This window comes from Somniosus microcephalus, chromosome 11 (genome assembly GCF_052327205.1).
Source record: "Somniosus microcephalus isolate GS21.2 chromosome 11, FLI_Smic_1.0, whole genome shotgun sequence".
Classification (NCBI taxonomy): domain Eukaryota; kingdom Metazoa; phylum Chordata; class Chondrichthyes; order Squaliformes; family Somniosidae; genus Somniosus; species Somniosus microcephalus.
Window position 1 is genome coordinate 103432063 of NC_140997.1, and position 20452 is coordinate 103452514.

At 43.5% G+C, this 20452-nt stretch overlaps 1 pseudogene across 1 annotated transcript in view; it reads left to right on the forward strand.

Annotated features, from left to right (window-relative positions):
* The window catches only part of LOC147110808 (cAMP-dependent protein kinase type I-beta regulatory subunit-like), a 233366-nt pseudogene extending 213852 nt beyond the window's left edge, over positions 1–19514 (forward strand). Inside the window, exon 10 of the transcript XR_015079886.1 lies at positions 19239–19514. The product of XR_015079886.1 is annotated as a cAMP-dependent protein kinase type I-beta regulatory subunit-like (transcript). The remainder of the gene's footprint in view (positions 1–19238) is intronic.
* The last annotated feature ends 938 nt before the right edge of the window (positions 19515–20452 follow it).

The following is a 20452-nucleotide window of genomic DNA, read 5'->3' on the forward strand; positions in this document are numbered from 1 at the left end:
GGTCAGACTAGAGCTCAGCAAATGCTGCTTTATTAATTGAGCCATTGTGTTCACTGTAATCACTGGCAAGACCTTTTGTGTCTTTCATTCTGTACGTGCTTCATTTTACTATTTCAAAATGTATAACTTACATTTATCTACATAATAGCCTTATCTGTCATTCCTTAGCTACCTACTTTCCTACAAAACAACAATGATGACACTTCAAAAGTAATTTCTTGGCTTTAAAGCACTTTGGGATGTCCCAAGGACATGAAAGGTGCTATGTAAATACAAATGTGTTTGTTTGTTCAGGTGAGAAAGGGGTGGCTGGTTGAAACTCACCCCAGTGATTTGTTTTAGAAAATATTGATACAGACTGGGGGGAAAAAATACCTGTGATAAATGTGAAAACAGATTGATCACAGTGACTGACATCAAAAGGATCTCCTTGGTTGATGTCAGCTCTGTCCATTTATTCCACTGTTTAATTGATTAAATGATGGATATGTAAAGCTGCACCCAAGAACCATGCATCCGGTAATATTGAGAGACCAACTGATTTTAATTACCCACGACCTATTTGGAAAAAGCACTAGCCATTCATTAATATTTACCCCACATACCCCTTCAAAAGGAAAGGTATTTTGATTTTTCTATTTGGATAGAATATACTCCGTATAGTTTATAGAATAGTCCTTTGTCTGGAGATTAAGTACTTCTAGACAAAAGGGAGTATAATCTGTTTTTTGAAGTTAAACTTGTATCTCTTAACAAACATCTAAATCTGTGCATATAATTTATTATTCACCAGTGTCTTACATAACAAAACATAATGGCATATTCAACAGTTTTATATATAAATAATACAGTATGGTGTTTTGCCCCTGCGCGTCACTTCAAACTTCTTATCTTTGTTTACACTCTCTTCTCTCCCACCTGTGTACATGCACACACCCACATGTTTCCTCTATTCCCTGGCTGGCCAAGCAGACAGTCTACTCCCAGTAGCTTTGTCACAGATGCTCCTGAACTGGCCCAACAACAGTCCTGAGTGACATACCTTTTTTTGTCTCTTGTGGAGCAGCACCTCAGCACAGTTGAAATTGAGAACTATGATGAAATTGCAGATAGAAACCAATATGGGTATTTGATTTTTTTTAAACTTTAGTAAACGTTTTACATGGAAAAAGAGTGTCCGTTTATTGTTAAAGTATACATCTGGACAGAATGCTTAAATAGGAACTCTTATGCTGTGTTGCCCTATATTATAATACATCATCTGGAGTATGTTGCAAGACAGTAAAAATGAGGGTTTGAGATGATATCATAAACTGCAAGAGAAGAGTTGGAGGAGTTTATAAGAAGCATTTCAACCTCAAGATTACCTTGTAACACACACGGTAAAGTGCTCTATTCTTTTTAATATAAAGAAATGGAGCATTTTCTTACTATTTCCCTTTTTTATGTCGCTGTTTTATTGGCCAGAATTTTCCGGGGGGTCAGTGGGCGGGATCGGTGGCGGGTCGGGTGGGAAATTTGATTTTTTTGACAGCGGGTCGGGACCCCGCTATCAACGCGCCGCAACGCGCCTTTCCCACGGGTGTGTGTGATCTCCGATTTGACCCGACCCGCAGAGGTGGGTGACCCAATTAAACCAATTATTGGGTTTTTGACAGACCCTTAATAACGCTTTTAACCTTACCTTTTAGCTTTAACTGCTTGCCCACGGGCATCTGTAAACCTGAGGTGGGAGCTAGCTCCCACCTGACGGATGACCACTTTCCTCAGCCACAAGCTGTTTCTCAGTCCATTTCCAGCATAGATTCTGCAGGCTTTCCACTTTCCACTCTCCATCCACTCTCACCTCATTGGAAGAATTCTCTCACCATTGACGGAATTCTGACATCTCTACTTCACCTGCCATCTATTCCATCAACATGGGTGCCCTTTATACTGTCTCACCTTGGTCCTCAGAATCTGACCACAATGAGCCCCAACACCAGCAGCATCAACAACAACCCCAACCTTCTCCGCAATCACCTGATGCTGCACAGGACAGAGGGCATCAGCACCTGAGAACATTAAGAACATAAGAAATAGGAGCAGGAGTAGGCCAATCGGCCCCTCGAGCCTGCTCCGCCATTCAATAAGATCATGGCTGATCTGATCCTAACCGCCAATCCACTATCGCAGAACCATCTCCTGAATCTAACAGAATTAGACACACGAAATAGGAGCAGGATCAGATGACACGGCCCCTGGGCCCGCTCCGCTACCCACAGGGCCATGACCGATCCGAACCTAGACTCATGTCCAAATTCCTGTCTGCTCCCCATAACCCTTAATTCCCTTTACTTCTAGGAAACTGTCTATTTCTGTTTTAAATTTATGTAATGATGTAGCTTCTACAGCTTTTTGGAGCAGCATATTCCATGGACCTACCACCCTCTGAGTGAAGTAGTTTCTCCTCATCTCAGTCTTGAAAGAGCAGCCCCTTATTCTAAGACTATGCCCCCTAGTTCTAGTTTCACCCATCATCGGGAACATCCTCCCCGCATCCACCCGATCCAACCCCTTCACAATCTTATATGTTTCAATAAGATCGCCTCTCATTCTTCTGAACTCCAATGAGTAGAGTCCCAATCTACTCAACCTCTCCTCATATGTCCATCCCCTCATCCCCGGGATTAACCGAGTGAACCTTCTTTGTACTGACTCGAGAGCAAGTATGTCCTTTCTTAAGTATGGACACCAAAACTGTACGCAGTATTCCAGGTGCGGTCTCACCAATACAATAATAATAATAATTCAACTTTATTGTCATTGTACATGAACAACGAAATGTGATCTTGCAAGCTCCCATGAGTCCAGTACAAATAACATTAACATTAAACGTAAATAGCACCGTCCTGGGAGAAGCAAAGCCGCTGCGTCTGTGCGCGCCGCCATTCCATTTCCACCATTCCTCCTGTCCGACAATCTTCAGCCCAACGCCCGGGCCTGCTCACCAGCCGCCCCTCCCGGGGCTCCTTCCGTGACCTTCTCACCAACCGCCCCTCCTCGGGGCTCCTTCCGTGACCTTCTGCACCTGGTCTTCCCTGATGGTCACCCCTACCAGGTACTAACCAGGCCTGGCTCTGCTTAGCTTCTCAAACCTTGCCAGTGACCCTGTCCCTAGTCCCAGGAACAGGGCTAACTCCTTGTACAACTGAAGCAATACCTCCCTATTTTTATATTCTATCCCCCTAGCAATGAAAGCCAACATTCCATTGGCCTTCTTAATCACTTGCTGCACCTGCATACTAACCTTTTGAGTTTCGTGCACCAGGACCCCCAGATCCCTTTGTACTTCAGTACTTTCCAGTTTCTTGCCATTAAGATAATAACTTGCTCTACGATTTTTCCTGCCAAAGTGCATAACCTCACACTTTCCAGTATTGTATTCCATCTGCCAAATCTCTGCCCACTTACTTAGCCTGTCTATGTCCCCTTGCAGGTTTTTTATGTCCTCCTCCCTCACTACTTGCCCTCCCATCTTAGTATCATCTGCAAACTTTGATATGTTACACTCGGTCCCCTCCTCCAAATCGTTAATATAGATTGTAAAGAGTTGGGGACCCAGCACTGACCCCTGCGGAACACCACAAGTTACTGATTGCCAGTCTGAGAATGAACCATTTATCCCAATTCTCTGCCTTCTGTTAGATAGCCAATCCTCTATCCATGCCAGAATATTACCCCCAATCCCGTGATTTTTTATCTTAAGCAATAATCTTCTGTGTGGCACCTTGTCAAATGCCTTTTGGAAGTCTAAATACACTACGTCCACTGGTTCCCCTTTATCCACCCTATATGTTACTTCCTCAAAGAACTCCAGCAAATTTGTCAAACATGACTTCCCCTTCATAAAACCATGCTGACTTTGTCCTATTAAATTATGATTATCCAAATGTCCTGTTACTGTCTCCTTAATAATGGACTCCAATATTTTACCTACCACAGATGTTAGGCTAACCGGTCTATAGTTTCCAGCCTTCTGTCTACTGCCCTTTTTAAATAAGGGCGTTACATTAGCAGTTTTCCAGTCTGCCGGGACATTTGCTGAGTCCAGGGAGTTTTGGAAAATTATTACCAATGCATCCACAATCCCTACCGCCACTTCCCTCAAGACCCTAGGATGTAAGCCATCAGGTCCAGGTGATTTATCTGCCTTGAGTCCCATTATTTAACCGAGTACCACTTCCTTAGTGATTTTGATTGTGTTTAGCTCCTCCCCCCTATATCCCCTGTTTGTCCAGTGTTGGGATATTCTTAGTGTCTTCTACTGTAAAGACTGATACAAAATATTCATTCAGTGTTTTTGCCATCTCCATATTTCCCACCATTAATTTCCCGGTCTCATCCTCTAATGGACCAACATTTACTTTAGCCACCCTTTTTCTTTTTATATAACTATAAAAACTCTTACTATCTGTTTTTATATTTTTTGCTAATTTACTTTCATCATCTATCTTCCCTTTCTTAATCAATCTTTTTGTTATTTTTTGCTGTCTTTTAAAGTTTTCCCAATCATCTATCCTCCCACTAGATTTGGCTACCTTATATGCCCTTGTTTTTAGTCGAATACTATCCTTAATTTCTTTACTTAGCCACGGATGGCTGTCTTTTCTTTTACACCCTTTTCTTCTCAGTGGAATATATATTTTTTGGAAGTTGTAAAATAACTCCTTAAATGTACACCACTGATCATGTATCGTCTTACCCTTTAATCTATTTTCCCAATCCACTCTACTCAATTCCGCTCTCATACCTTCATAGTCTCCTTTATTCAAGCTTAGCACGCTTGTTTGAGATCCAACCTTCTCACCCTCTAATTGAATATGGAATTCTACCATGTTATGGTCACTCATTCCAAGGGGATCCTTTACTAGGACATTTTTAATTAATCCTGTTTCGTTACACAGGACCAGATCTAAGGTTGCTTGCCCCCTGGTTGGTTCAGTTACATACTGCTCAAGAAACGCATCTCTAATACACTCAATGAACTCATCCTCAAGGCAGCCCTGCCCAATTTGATTTGTCCAATTAATATGAAAGTTAAAATCCCCCATAATTATAGATGTTCCCTTATTACAAGCCTCAACTATTTCCTGATTGATACTCCGTCCAACAGAGTTGCCACTGTTCGGAGGCCTATAGACTATGCCCACTAGTGTTTTTTTCCCCTTATTATTCCTTACCTCCACCCAAACTGTTTCATTATCCTGATCTTTTGACCCAATATCATTTCTCTGTATTACAGTGATTCCTTCCTTTATTAACATAGCCACCCCACCTCCCCTTCCTTCCTGCCTGTCCTTCCTGATCGTTAAATAACCTGGTATGTTTAATTCCCAGGCATTGTCACCCTGCAGCCATGTTTCTGTAATGGCCACAAGATCATACCCATATGTAGTTATTTGTGCCATTAACTCGTCTATTTTGTTACGAATGCTACGTGCATTCAGATAGAGAACTTTCAAAGATGTTTTGTGACACTTAGTTCCTGCTTTTGCCCTTTTTATTACTTTACCTTTTACTCCATACCTTCTGCCCCTTCCTGACACGCTCTGGTTTTCAATTTCCCCACTGCTACCTAAGTCTATGACCTTCTCTGTTGTCATTTTTATTATTTGCTCTCTTGGAACCTCCCCCCCCACTAGTTAATTTAAAGCCCTCTCTACAGCCCTAGTTATATGATCCGCCAGGACTCTAGTCCCAGCACTGGCCAAGTGAAGCCCGTTCCAACGGAACAGCTCCCTCCTGCCCCAGTACTGGTGCCAGTGTCCCAGGAAGCAAAACCCATTTCTCCCACACCAGTCTTTGAGCCATGCATTTAACTCTCTAATTTTATTTGTCCTAGCCAAATTCGCTCGTGGCTCAGGTAATAATCCAGAGATTATTACCCTTGTGGTTCTGCTTTTTAATTTGGCCCCTAGCTGCTCAAACTCCCTCAGCAGAACCTCCTTCCTTGTCCTATCTATGTCATTGGTACCAACATGGACCATGACAACTGGATCCTCCCCCTCCCACTCCAAGTTTCTCTCCAGTCCAGAGGAGATGTCCTTAACCCTGGCACCGGGCAGGCAACACAGCCTTCGGGACTCTCACTCTCGGCTGCAAAGAACTCTATCTATCCCCCTAACGATACTATCCCCTACCACTACAACATTTCTTCTAACTCCCCCCACTTGAATGGCCCCCTGCTCCACGGTGCTGTGGCCAGGTTGCTCATCCTCCCCGCAGTCCCTGTTCCCAACCTCACAGGGAGTAAGAGCCTCGAACCTGTTGGACAAGTGCAAGGGCTGCGGCTCCTCCAACACTACCTCCTGGATCCCCGTACCTGCCTCACTTCTAGTCACACCATCCTGACCCTGGCCACGGACTACATCTGAATTAATTAATCTAATTGGTGTGAATACCTCGTGATACACAGAGTCCAGGTAACTCTCCCCCTCCCTGATGTGTCTCAGTGTTTGAAGCTCGGACTCCAGCTCTTCAACACGGAGCCGGAATTCCTCGAGCAGCCAACACTTACTGCAAATGTGATCACCGTGAGCATCAATGGTGTCCACCAGCTCCCACATATTGCAGCAGCAACACATCACCTGATCTCCCATTCTATGTAATTAATTAAATTTATTAATATTATTCTTAAATACCCTCTGCCCCGATTCTAGATGGTGAATATCACACCTTAGAAACTATAAACCAAAGAGATTAAGCTTCAAAAGGGAGAAATACTCACCAACCAATCACTTACCCGCTTTCTGGTGACGTCACACTTGGATTACTTTTTACCTCTCTCCTTCCCTCCGAGACTGGAGATTGGTACACCTTACCTGGTCTCTGGGGCCTTTTATAGCCCCGCTCTGCCGCTCAGGATTCCCGCCGACACTCTGAGGCCTTACCTGGTCTCTGGGGCCTTTTATAGCCCCGCTCTGCCGCTCAGGATTCCCGCCGACGCTCTGAGGCCTTACCTGGTCTCTGGGGCCTTTTATAGCCCCGCTCTGCCGCTCAGGATTCCCGCCGACGCTCTGAGGCCTTACCTGGTCTCTGGGGGCTTTTATAGCCCCGCTCTGCCGCTCAGGATTCCCGCCGATGCTCTGAGGCCTTACCTGGTCTCTGGGGCCTTTTATAGCCCCGCTCTGCCGCTCAGGATTCCCGCCGACATTGCTGCCTGGGAGGCCAGGGATGGCCTCACCATGGCCAGATTTACTTCACTTGATGTTGTCCACCCTGGCTGCCACATGATGCGCCAGGTTGGCACCACCCCACATCAACACCATAAACCATCCCTACAATGTCCAAGCCATTCCTTTCAAACTCACCACCATTGTGGGGTGTACCGTTATGTCTCACCATTCAGTGCAACTCACTAAGCCACTTCTAAAGGTGCACACAAATCTGTCCAAGAACGTAAAGTGTTGAAAATAAAGATTTCAGTGTTTGGCAACACATTAATAGAAATTTTACATGAACTTTGGATAAAACACCCAAGTGGCTACCCTTGTGTGTTATTATTTGGTATGATTGCTCTAGGATGACGGTGAATGTGAGGGGTGGCTAGTGAGATGGGGATGTGATTCTGTAGATAGAGAGGGATGGGTGGAGGTGCAAGGTAAGTTGGTGTGAATAATGATGTGCAGGAGTAAGGTAGGGAAGGCAGAGTGATGGGGATGTGATGAGAAGCACAGCAGGATGAGGTTGAATGTGGCTTTCTCCTATCGTTTCGTGATCTAATGAGATCATTGAAATGCTTGCGCCACTGCACCCAGGTCCTCCTGACCACATCCCTGCTTGTGTCCTCCTGTGCAATGTGCAACCAGGCTGTTTTGCTCTACTGGGGAGGTCTCTTCCGCACATCAGAAGGGAAGAGGACCTCCCTGCGTGCTCTGACTCCCTCCATAAACATATGGAAGGAGCCATGGGAGAACCTGGGTGCAGCCCTGCACCACTGTGCAGTGCTTGTCAGTGTTTGCAGCATCTCAATGCTGTAGAACACTGACAGCACAAACGTCAAAAGAAAGTTGGATATGGTCCCTTTAAGGAAACCAGCTGGTGACACGTCATAAATTACGTCACCAAACCCGCTTCCTCTAATTGGGCTGGGAAATGCGCTAGGTGGGCTTAACAAGCCCCATCAGTGTAAGATCATTTTCCAGAGCAGGATGGAGCCAGCAGCAGAGCCACGACCTGCCACTGACATCGCCCGCCCCGGACCCGCCAAGATAAGGAAAATCCCAACCATTGTCTTTTTGTTGCTGGTGATATCATGTTGTACAATAAATAAAAGAAAGAATGAACTTGCATTTATATAGCGCCTTTCACAACTTCAGGATGTCCCAAATGGCTTTACAGCCAAGGAAGTACTTTGAAGTGTGGTCACTGTTGTAATGTAAGAAAACACGCAGGCAGTTAGCGCACAGCAAGCTCCCAAAAACAGCAATGAAATAAATGACCAGATTATCTGTTTTAGTTGTTGATTGAGGGATAAATATTGGTTAGGACACTGGGAGAAATCTCTTGCTCTTCTTTGAATAGTGCCGTGGGATCTTTTAAGTCCACAAGAGAGGGCAGACGGGGCCTCAGTTTAACGTCTTATCACAAAGACGGCATCTCCAACAGTGTAGCACTCTCTCAGTACTGCACTGAAGTGTCAGCCCAGATTATGTGCTAAAGTTTCTGGAGTGGGACTTGAACCCACGACCTTCTGACGCAGAGGCGAGAGTGCTACCACTGAGCCAATGTTGACAAGTCAGTTCTGGCTTTTATACCACATGATTAAGCCAGACTTGGATTTGTGCAATGTAATTAGCCCAAGACGTGATTTGGGGATTTATTGTACTAGCTGCTGTAGAACAGTCCCATAGCTTTTTTAAACGAAAATAAAAAATACATTCAAATACTACAAACTACAGTAAAGAAATATATGTAATGTAATAGAGTAGATGTAATTTATCTAGATTTTCAAAAGGCCTTCAATAAGGTACCCCATAATTGACTAATGAATAAGGTCAGAGAATGCGGAGTCAGGGGACAAGTAGCAGAATGGATAGCTAGCTGGCTTCAAGACAGAAAGCAGAGAGTGGGAGTAAAGGGTAACTATTCACAGTGGCAGAAGGTAGGTAATGGTGTTCCACAAGGATCAGTGCTGGGACCACTGCTGTTCACAATTTACATTAACGATTTAGACTTTGGAATCAAAAACACAATTTCTAAATTTGTGGATGATAGCAAATTGGGGGGATAGTCAATACTGAGGAGGACTGCAACAAATTACAGGAGGACGTTAATAAACTTGCAGAATGGGCAAATAATTGGACCACCCGGCATCAACCTCGGCACTGGCCACGGACATGGCAACGGCACACCCAGCCCAGTCGACCCTGTAAAGTCCTCCTCACCAACGTCTGGGGACTTGTGCCAAAATTGTGAGAGAGGTCCTACAGACTAGTCAAGTAATGGCCTGACTCACAGAATCACCTTTCAGCCAATGTCCCAAACTCCTCTATCACCATCCCTGGGTATGTCCTGTCCCACCTGCAGGACAGACCCACCAGAGGTGGCGGCACAGTGGTATACAGTCGGGAAGGAGTGGCCCTGGGAGTCCTCAACATTAACTCCGGACCCCATGCAGGTTCATGGCTTCAGATCAAACATGGGCAAGGAAACCTCCTGCTGATTACCACCTACCGCCTTCCCTCAGCTGATGAATCAGTACTCCTCCATGTTGAACACCACTTAGAAGAAGCACCGAGAGTAGCAAGGGCATAGAATGTACTCTGGGTGGGTGACTTCAATGTCCATCACCAAGAGTGACTCGGTAGTACCACTACTGACCAAACTGGCCGAGTCCTGAAGGACATAACTGCCAGTCTGGGCGTGCAACAGGTGGTGAGAGAACCAACACGAGGGAAAAACCTACTTGACCTTGTCCTCACCTGTCGCATATGCATCTGTCCATGACCGTATCGGTAGCAGTGACCACCGCACAGTCATTGTGGAGACGAAGCCCCATCTTCACACTGAGGACACCCTCCATCATGTTGTGTGGCACTACCACCATGCTAAATGGGATAGATTCAGAACAGATCTAGCAGCTCAAAACTGGACATCCATGAGGCGCTGTGGGCCATCAGCAGCAGAATTATATTCGACCACAATCTAACCTCCTGGCCCAGCATATCCCTGTAGCTACCATTACCATCGAGCCAGGGGACCAACCCTGGTTCAATAAGGAGTGTAGAAGAGCATGCCAGGAGCAGCACCAGGCGTACCTAAAAATGAGGTGCCAACCTGGGGAAGCTGCAACACAGGACTACATGCATGTTAAAAAGCAGAAGCAGCATGCTATAGACAGGGCTAAGCCATCCCACAATCAACGGATCAGATCAAAGCTCTGCAGTCCTGCCACATCCAGTCGTGAATGGTGGTGGACCATTAAACAACTAACTGAAGGAGGAGGCTCCATGAATATCCCCATCCTCAATGATGGTGGAGCCCAGCACGTGAGTGATAAAGACAAGGCTGAAGCATTTGCAACCATCTTCAGCCAGAAGTGCCAAATGGATGATCCATATCGGCCTACTCCTGAGGTCCCCACCATCACAGAAGCCAGTCTTCAGCCAATTCGAATCACTCCACATGATATCAAGAAACGGCTGAGCGCACTGGATACAGCAAAGGAAGGCTATGGGCCCCGACAACATCCCAGCTATCATGCTGAAGACTTGTGTCCAGAACTAGCCGTGCCTCTAGCCAAGCTGTTCCAGTACAGCTACAACACTGGCATCTATCCGACAATGTAGAAAACTGTCCAGGTATGTCCTGTCCACAAAAAGCAGGACAAATCCAATCCGGCCAATTACCGCCCCATCAGCCTACTCTCAATCATCAGCAAAGTGATGGAAGGTGTCATCGACAGTGCTATCAAGCAGCACTTACTTACCAATAACCTGCTCACTGATGCCAAGTTTGTGTTCCGCCAGGACCACTCGGCTCCCGACCTCATTACAGCCTTGGTCCAAACATGGACAAAGGAGCTGAATTCCAGAGGTGAGGTGAGAGCGACTGCCCTTGACATCAAAGCAGCATTTGACCGAGTGTGGCATCAAGGAGCCCTAGTAAAACTGAAGTCAATGAGAATCGTGGGGGTGAACCTCTCCACTGGCTGGAGTCATACCTAGCACAAAGGAAGATGGTTGTGGTGGTTGAAGGTCAATCATCACAGCCCCAAGGACATCGCTGCAGGAGTTTCTCAGGGCAGTGCCCTCGGCCCAACCATCTTCAGCTGCTTCATCAATGACCTTCCCTCCAACATAAGGTCAGAAATGGGGATGTTTGCTGATGACAGCACAGTGTTCAGTGCCATTCATAACTCCTCAGGTAATGAAGCAGTCCATGCCCGCATGCAACAAGACCTGGATGCCGTTCAGGTTTGATCTGATAAGTGGCAGGTAACATTCGCGCCACAGAAGTGCCAGGCAATAACTATCTCAACAAGCAAGAGTTTAAGCACTGCCCCTTGACATTCAATGGCATTACCATCGCCGAATCCCCCACCATCAACATCCTGGGGGTCACCATTGACCAGAAACTTAACTGGACCAGCCACATAAATACTGTGGCAACAAGAGCAGTTCAGAGGCTAGGTATTCTGCAGCGAGTGTCTCACCTTCTGACTCCCCAAAGCCTTTCCACCATCTACAAGGCACAAGTAAGGAGTGTGATGGAATACTCTCCTCTTGCCTGGATGAGTGCAGCTCCAACAACACTCAAGAAGCTCGACACCATCCAGGACAAAGCAGCCCGTTTGATTGGCACCCCATCCACCACCTTAAACATTCACTCCTTCCACCACCGGCGCACTGTGGCTGCAGTGTGTACCATCTACAAGATGCACTGCAGGAACTCGCCAAGACTTCTTTGGCAGCACCTCCCAAACCCGCGACCTCTTCCACCTAGAAGGATAAGGGCAGCAGGCGCATGGGAACACCACCACCTCCAAGTTCCCCTCCAAGTCACACACCATCCTGATTTAGAAGGATATCGTCGATCCTTCATTGTCGCTGGGTCAAAATCCTGGAACTCCCTACCTAACAGCACTGTGGGAGTACCATCACCACACACAATGCAGCGATTCAAGAACGCGGCTCACCACCACCTTCTCAAGGGCAATTAGGGATGGGCAGTAAATGCTGGCCTTGCCATCGACGCCACATCCCACAAATTAATTTTTTTAAATGAAATTCAACACAGATAAATGTGAGGTATTATGTTTTGGTAGGAAGAATAGGGAGGTCACTTATCACTTGAAGGGTGAGAGTCTAGGTGGGGTAGAGGAACAAAGGGATCTAGGAGTACAAATACACAAATCACTAAAAGTTGCGCCACAGGTTAGCAAGGCCATAAAAGTAGCAAACCAAGCACTAGGGTTTATTTCTAGAGGGATAAAATTGAAAAGTAGGGAAGTTATGCTAAACCTGTATCGAACCTTGGTTAGACCACACTTAGAGTACTGCGTACAATTCTGGTCACCATATTATAATAAGGATATAGAGGCACTGGAGAGGGTGCGGAGAAGATTTACAAGGATGATACTAGAAATGCGAAGGTATACATATCAGGAAAGGATGAACAGGCTGGGTCCCTTTTCTCTTGAAAAAAGAAGGCTGAGAGGTGACCTAATAGAGGTCTTTAAAATTATGAAAGGTTTTGATAGAGTGGATACAGAGAGAATGTTTCCACTTGTGGGGAGGAGCATAACTCGAGGCCATCAATATAAGATAGTCACCAAGAAATCCAATAGGGATTCAGAAGAAACTTCTTTACCCAGAGAGTGGTGAGAATGTGGAACTCATTACCACAGGGAGTGGTTGAAGCGAATAGTATAGATGCATTTAAGGGAAGGCTGGACAAGCATATGAGGGTGAAGGGAATAGTGGGTTATGCTGATAGAGTTAGATGAGGAAAGATGGGAGGAGGCTCGAGTGGAGCATAAACGTCGGCATGGACTGGTTGGGCCAATGGCCTATTTCTGTGCCGTATATACTATGTAAACCTATGTAAAATAAGTAACTCCAATATTAATAACATCACATTGTGTAAACATCACAATCTTACTGTCCATATAGTTATGTTATCATTATTTTTTAAAAACTCTTGCTTGCAAGGGAAACCTTTGCTAGCCTGCATTTCTCAAGAGAGATATTTTCTAGCCCACCTTGGTGATAAAAGGAATCTTTGTTAGCTTTTCTAACACTGTAGCTTGAAGACTGTTGCTGTATTATGTAAGTCAAGGTCTGTAGACTTTCACTTTCATCATTTAAGAATATCATGCAGGCTAATGAATGGAGATACTTTTACTTTTAAGTTTTTCTTTCTGTAGTTGCTGTTTAAGTAACAGTTACATCATTGGAGCAATAAAGTGTGCCTGCCAGGAGTTAAATTACTGAAGCTAATGGAGTGAGCTATTAAAATATTGGAGGTTTCAAAATGCTTGTTTCCCACTGCTCCATTCATTCACACTGTATCAACACAAATTCAAACCTTCCCAAGCCAAACAGATGTGGAATGTATCTATTCAGTTCCAAAGCTGTGGAATTATCACATATGAGATTTTTGAAATCAGAGTGAAGAACTGTCATCACCATTCAGACATCATTACTATGTACCAAGATGTTATGGCAAATAAGATAACTTGACAGATGTATTGCTTCGTGTAGCTGAATTGTTGGTTATGCCATTATATACCGTATCCAATACTCAACATATGCACATTTTTTAAGCTTATTGGGTTTGATATTTTAACAGAAAACTTGGAGATTGGAGAGATTCTGTAGTCTACATTTTTTTTTGCAGAAGTATATAATTCACTGATGCTACTGGACAAAGATCTGTCTTACAATATTCTCCTAATTCAGTCTACAAATAAATCAGATGTTCTATTAAAAAAAAGATTTAAAATCATATAAATTTATATGATGCTACTCCAGTGGCCTGTTTTAAGGCTACTTTAGGTGCTCCCTGTGCAGAAATGTGAAAGTAGGTTCTGAGGCCAATTAGAGTTTAATTGCTCTTTGGTGAAGGACATTTGCAGATTACCAGTTGCTTAGAAACTGCTGAGATCATTCAGAGGACAGATGGTAGTTGGTTGTAAGTTTAATGCTCCAGGTCAATGACTGATTTTCCCTTATTTAAACAGATTTTGGAACTGTCACAACTTGTGGCACTTTTAAGTGTGATGTGTGGTGACTAATGTGTATTAAATGCAAGAGTTAATTATATAAATATATGCAAAGAGACTTCTACATTGGAGGAATAGTTCATGCAGAGCCAATTTATGAAAAAGCTTTCCTATTACTTAAGTTTTGAGTGGTGCAATGGTTTAAAACACAATTTTTTCATTATAGGGGTTAGGGTTGAAATGGTAGAAAATCCATTTAAGAGCCAGTATACATAGCTTCTGTCCATTGAGCAATCTCTTTCAATTTGCGCTTAAAGTTTCAAACACATTATACTAAGGGATAGCAGAGTTTCTTCCTGATGTGGGGACAGTTACATAGCAAAACTAATTTGCACAGAGATAGTGTTGTAACTGTTTTTTCATTGTCCAAATTGGAGTCTGTCATGATCGTTTTTAGTTCTCTAAATGCAGTGAGCATTTAGATTCAGTCCTGAACTGCAGTCAGATTTCTAATAAGTATAACGCAAGGGAAAAGTAGTGGTACATATTGGGCCTGGTAACTCGGGAGTGAATTCAAGACCTCACTCTGAAGTATATAACCCTCTCCATCAGGGAGTGAATTTGAGACCTCACTCTGAAGTATATAACCACTCCATCAGCGATTGTATTTATTTTTACAAAGCGTATGCACACAGGCCTATTTTAATATGAAGAAAATATAAAATAAAGTTTTGTGATAGGGGTGCAGGCATTTGTTACTCAGGCCAATTGTGCATAATACCTGTATAGAGTCAGATCCCATGATACAGCTTGCAATGAGCGAGTTAGACATTCATGCTAATGATAATGGTAATAGCAAAATAAGGTCCACCACATATTTGCACTTGTTTCCAATGATTTAATGTGCACAACAGAATCACAAAAACAGTCCTCCAACATCTATTATTGTGTGGGATTAAATAAGACTAATAGTATAGGATCTATCTGCCTTGGATAAATTTCCTATGGAAATTATTTGTCATCTTGCCCATCAGTATTTTCTAGTTTCCATTAATGATGATGCATGGAATAATTTTCTAAAGCTGCTTTTCTACTGTGTGAGACCTGTACAAGCACTGTCTGTTCTTGATGCACTGGTCTGGTGCAGCTAGTTGCAATCCAAAGGCAATCTGCTGGAATGCAATGAGGATAGGACTGTAAAGGCCTTTTTTTTTAACTGGGTCTAACGGCCAGTCATAGTGAATCAACAGGTTTACCTTCAGGTTGGGGCCACCTGCCAAGACGAGTACATCAGGAACTGGTGGTGGTAGCATAGGCCTCACATTGTATAAAAGCAGCTTAAAGACTGGTTTTGAATTAAAGCTTGGGCGGAGAAAAAGGAATGTTTTGGTCCGTATAGGCAGATGGGAACTTTTGCTCGCTTGCCAATAAGGATTATTGTCTGTACAGTTTGCACTTTGAGTTTATTAAGAGAATTCTACAAATCAAAATGGCTTGAATTCATTACAATTTAAATTTATAAATCACATTTGCACGTGTTATAAAGAAGAAAAGAAAGAACTTGCATTTATAAAGCATCTTATCACATCCACAGAATGTTCCAGAACCTCTCTGGCCACAGGGGATGTACCAGAGGACTGGAGAACAGCTAACGTAGTACCATTATACAAGAAGGGTAGCAGGGATAAACCAGGGAATTACAGGCCAGTGAGCCTAACATCTGTGGTAGGGAAATTATTGGAAAAATTCTGAGGGACAAAATTAGTCTCCACTTGGAGAGGCAAGGATTAATCGGGCTAGTCAGCATGGCTTTGTCAAGGGTAAATCATGTCTGACAAATCTGATTGAATTTTTCGAGGGGGTGACTAGGTGTGTGGATGAGGGAAATGCTGTGGATGTGGTTTACATGGACTTCAGCAAAGCTTTTGACAAAGTCCCGCATAGGAGACTGGTCAAGAAGGTAAGAGCCCATGGGATCCAGGGTGCCTTGGCGCGTTGGATCCTCAACTGGCTGAGTGGCAGGAGGCAGAGGGTGATGGTCGAAGGTTGCTTTTGTGACTGGAAGCCTGTGTCCAGTGGGGTACCTCAGGGATTGGTGCTGGGTCCCTTGCTGTTTGTGATCTACATAAATGATTTGGATGAGAATGTAAAAGGTATGATCAGTAAGTTCGCGGATGACACGAAAATTGGTGGGGTGGTAAATTGCGAGGAGGAAAGCCTCAGGCTACAGGACGATATAAATGGGTTGGTCAGATGGGCAGAAAAGTGGCAAATGGAATTTAACCCTGAAAAGTGCGAGGTGATGCATTTTGGACGGACAAATAAGGCAAGGGAATACACAATGAGTGGTAGGACCCTAGGAAGTACAGAGGGTCAGAGGGACCTTGGTGTACATGTACATAGATCCCTGAAGGCAGCGGAACAGGTAGATAAGGTGGTTAAAAAGGCATATGGGATACTTGCCTTCATTAGCCGAGGCATAGAATATAAGAGCAGGGAGGTTATGATGGAGCTGTACAAAACACTGGTGAGGCCACAGCTGGAGTACTGTGTGCAGTTCTGGTCGCCTCACTATAGGAAGGATGTGATTGCTTTGGAGAGGGTGCAGAGAAGATTCACCAGGATGTTACCTGGGATGGAGCGCCTCAGCTATGAAGAAAGACTAAACAGGCTGGGGTTGTTTTCCTTGGAGCAAAGAAGGCTGAGGGGGGACCTGATTGAGGTGTACAAAATGATGAGGGGCATAGATAGGGTAGATAAAGAGGAACTTTTCCCCTTAGTAGGGGGGTCAATAACAAGGGGGCATAGATTCAGGGTAAGGGGCAGGAGATTTAGAGGGGATTTGAGGAGGAACTTTTTCACCCAGAGGGTGGTTGGAATCTGGAACTCACTGCCTGAAAGGGTGGTAGAGGCAGGAACCCTCACAACATTCAAGAAGCATTTGGATGAGCACTTGAAATGCCACTGCATACAAGGCTATGGACCAAATGCTGGAAAATGGGATTAGACTGGACAGGGATTGATGGACGGCGCAGACACGATGGGCCGAAGGGCCTCTTTCTGTGCTGTATAACTCTATGACTCTATGACTTCACAACCAATTGTTTTTTTGAAGTGTAGCAACTGTTGTTATGTAGAGAAACGTGGTAGCCAGTTTTTGTGCAGAGCAGGTTCAAACACACAGCAAATGATACACAAAAGCAAGCCAATATTTTGAGAACTGCCTAGAGGATTCAGTACAAAATCTTTACCGTGTCAAGAGCTAACTTTTACATATCAGTATAGTGACGGTAAAAAAAAATTATATTACCTATTCACTTAAAAAGTTATTACCTGAAAAAGCATTCTTTGTAGTTAATACCAAATATACACAATACAAGAAAATAACACCTTTAAATATTTTAGGTTTTTGCCAATTTTTCACGGCTATGCACGTTTTTGAAGGTGAAGACTCTTGTGTAAAATAATTTTCTTATAAAGCTGAATTATTTTTGTAGTGATGCAAGATTAATTTAAAAATATGTATGGAAGATGTACTCACAAAGATGATGCGCAGATCCATCAATTAATTTGTTTCATTGTTGAAAATAATCATTTTTGGATTAAAGTGATTTATCTTAAATCACAACTGCTTCATTTTATTGTTTGTCTGTAATATTCTAATAGATATGCATTTGTAAAGGACGTAAATTGTAGCTAAAATTAATCTTTACAAAAGCAATTAAGGATTGGAATATCTATAGTTTGCAATAGTGGCTGGAATTTTATGTACAAAATTGTTCTCCTCAACCACCAATAATCACCCCACCTCCAATTTTCTTCTCTCTTCTCCTTTCTTGTCCTGAGGACGGTGACTCTTGCAGTGGGTATGGTGCCATAGACGCTAGCAGATCTCGGTTACCTCATCCGACCATAAGAGACCAGGGAGTTTCCGTGCATTCTTTGATCATTGTGGGTAATGCTTCTGAGCCCTATTTTGTTGTCTCCTGGCATCCACACATGCTTACATGATCAGAATTAAGAAAATTGAATGGCTTAGGGTCACGCCATGTGGTATATATATCGACTGAGCCTTTGGAGGTGCTCACTGCCGTATTTTTAACTGCAGTGCTCATTTACTACATTCATACTGTAACTACTTTACAATTGTCAGCATGCTGCTTTAAATTGTCAAAATGTAAACTACAACTTTAACTGAGGTCCCTTGGCACACTCCGACTGTACCACTATAGAATGAATTGCAAACAAAATTTTACCAGATAGATTAAAGATGCCACTGCCTTAAGCATACAATCCTAGCGAGGGAAATCTCTTTAAGAATGTAACTTGATTAATTATTAATTAGTTTGATTAATACTGCCTGAAAAAAGATGCATGTGTTCACCGAGATAATACCTTCTTATATTGGTTCCATTCAGCTGACTTGTTCGTTCAGGATATTTAATTATCTTACTCCCCCAATAACAGTATTGTTAGAATATGCCTTGGGCTGGCAGTTTTTCATTATAGGCTTAGAAAAATGCTATCTTAAATTTCATTCTTGCTTGCACACCTATTTAAGTAGTTATTGTACTTCAATACCAACAATCCTTTGACTATACTTTATAAAAATATTAAAACATTTTATTCCTTCAGGAAGTTTACATTTCTATTGCATTCATAATGAGCAACAGGTACATGTGGCAGACCTGGTTAATGAGTAATTGAAATGACCAACCTGTTTTTTTTTACCTTTGACACTTTGAGATTTGGTTCACATTAATGGAAATGCCATGTGCAAACCTTATCTGCAGGTTAGAAAAAGCTCCCCTCCCCCACCTGCTGAAACAGGTGCAGCTAGTTTCATGCAACATGTCAAATAATATAATATAGAGTATATATAATACTTTGTCTTTTGACAAAAGTCTTGTCTTGGATTGGAAAATAAGCACAGCAAGATCCCACAATAGCCTATCATGTCAAGCAGACCACTAGGCAGTTCCAGGTGAAATCCCCATCTTTTAAAGTTCTTGACTTTTCTTTTATGCAGATTTGACAAGAAAGGCACAGTGAGATCGCACAACAACTTCTGCTGTCAGACAGTGAGCAAGGCCGTCTCCAATAAAGCCCAGTTGAGGAAAAGAATCCCATTTATTTCTGATTGTGAAGAAAAAAATCAAATAATATAATATATATAATACTTTGTCTTTTGACAAAAGTCTTGTCTTGTCTTGGATTGGATTGGAAAATAAGCACAGCAAGATCCCACAATAGTCTATCATGTCAGGCAGACCACTAGGCAGTTCCAGGTAAAAAAAACATGTCAACTGCCTTTTCCCATCATGGCTCACAAAAGGCTTACTCACTCTACATATGGTGTGGAGATGCCGGTGTTGGACTGGGGTGGACAAATGTAAGAAATCACACAACACCAGGTTATAATCCAACAGCTTTATTTGAAATCACAAGCTTTCGGAGCGCTACTCCTTCGTCATGTTGGGCCTCCTGAGGCAGCTCACCTGACGAAGGAGCAGCGCTCCGAAAGCTTGTGATTTCAAATAAAGCTGTTGGACTATAACCTGGTGTTGTGTGATTTCTTACATTTGTTCACTCTACATAGGCATGTGAGGGAAAAGCTTTCTCCTCTTTCCTTTTCCACCCTCCAATTCAGGTAAATAACAGAACTGATTGGCCCAGAATTTCTTGGAGACTTTAACTCATTGTTTGTTAGGTTTAGTGCATGTTGTGCGCACATTGTAGGGTCATTGATGGAAGTGCAGTTGGGGGGGAAATTCTTGAAGTGGGTAGCGTACTCGCAGCGTGCATCAGAAGCCGGAGGCCCGAGGCTCGAGATTCATCTGAATAATTCTGGTGAGCTGCAAATGTCTGTTGGGCCTCCTGAGGCAGCTTGCCGGTTTTCTCTGGACCGGACTCTGGACTGGGTCAACTACTACGTCGGCACTGGGAGGGGGGCAGCAATGGCCTGTAGTAATGATATGGAACTCCGTAGGTTAAAAAGAAAAAAACTTACTTTTCTGTTGGCTTCCTCCAGCGGTCCCTTTATGGATCACTATTTAAGCCACAGAAAGAACTGGAAAACCTGAGCAGAGCATGTCTGGCATATGCTCCGTTCAGTTTCTGATCAGTTTTGGAAAGGGGCCCTTAAACAGGCATTAGGTCTCTCATTAGCATATGGAAGAGGCCTAATGCCTGATTTAGGCAGCCTCTAGGTAGGCTTGCCAACTCTAGTTGGACAGATTCCTG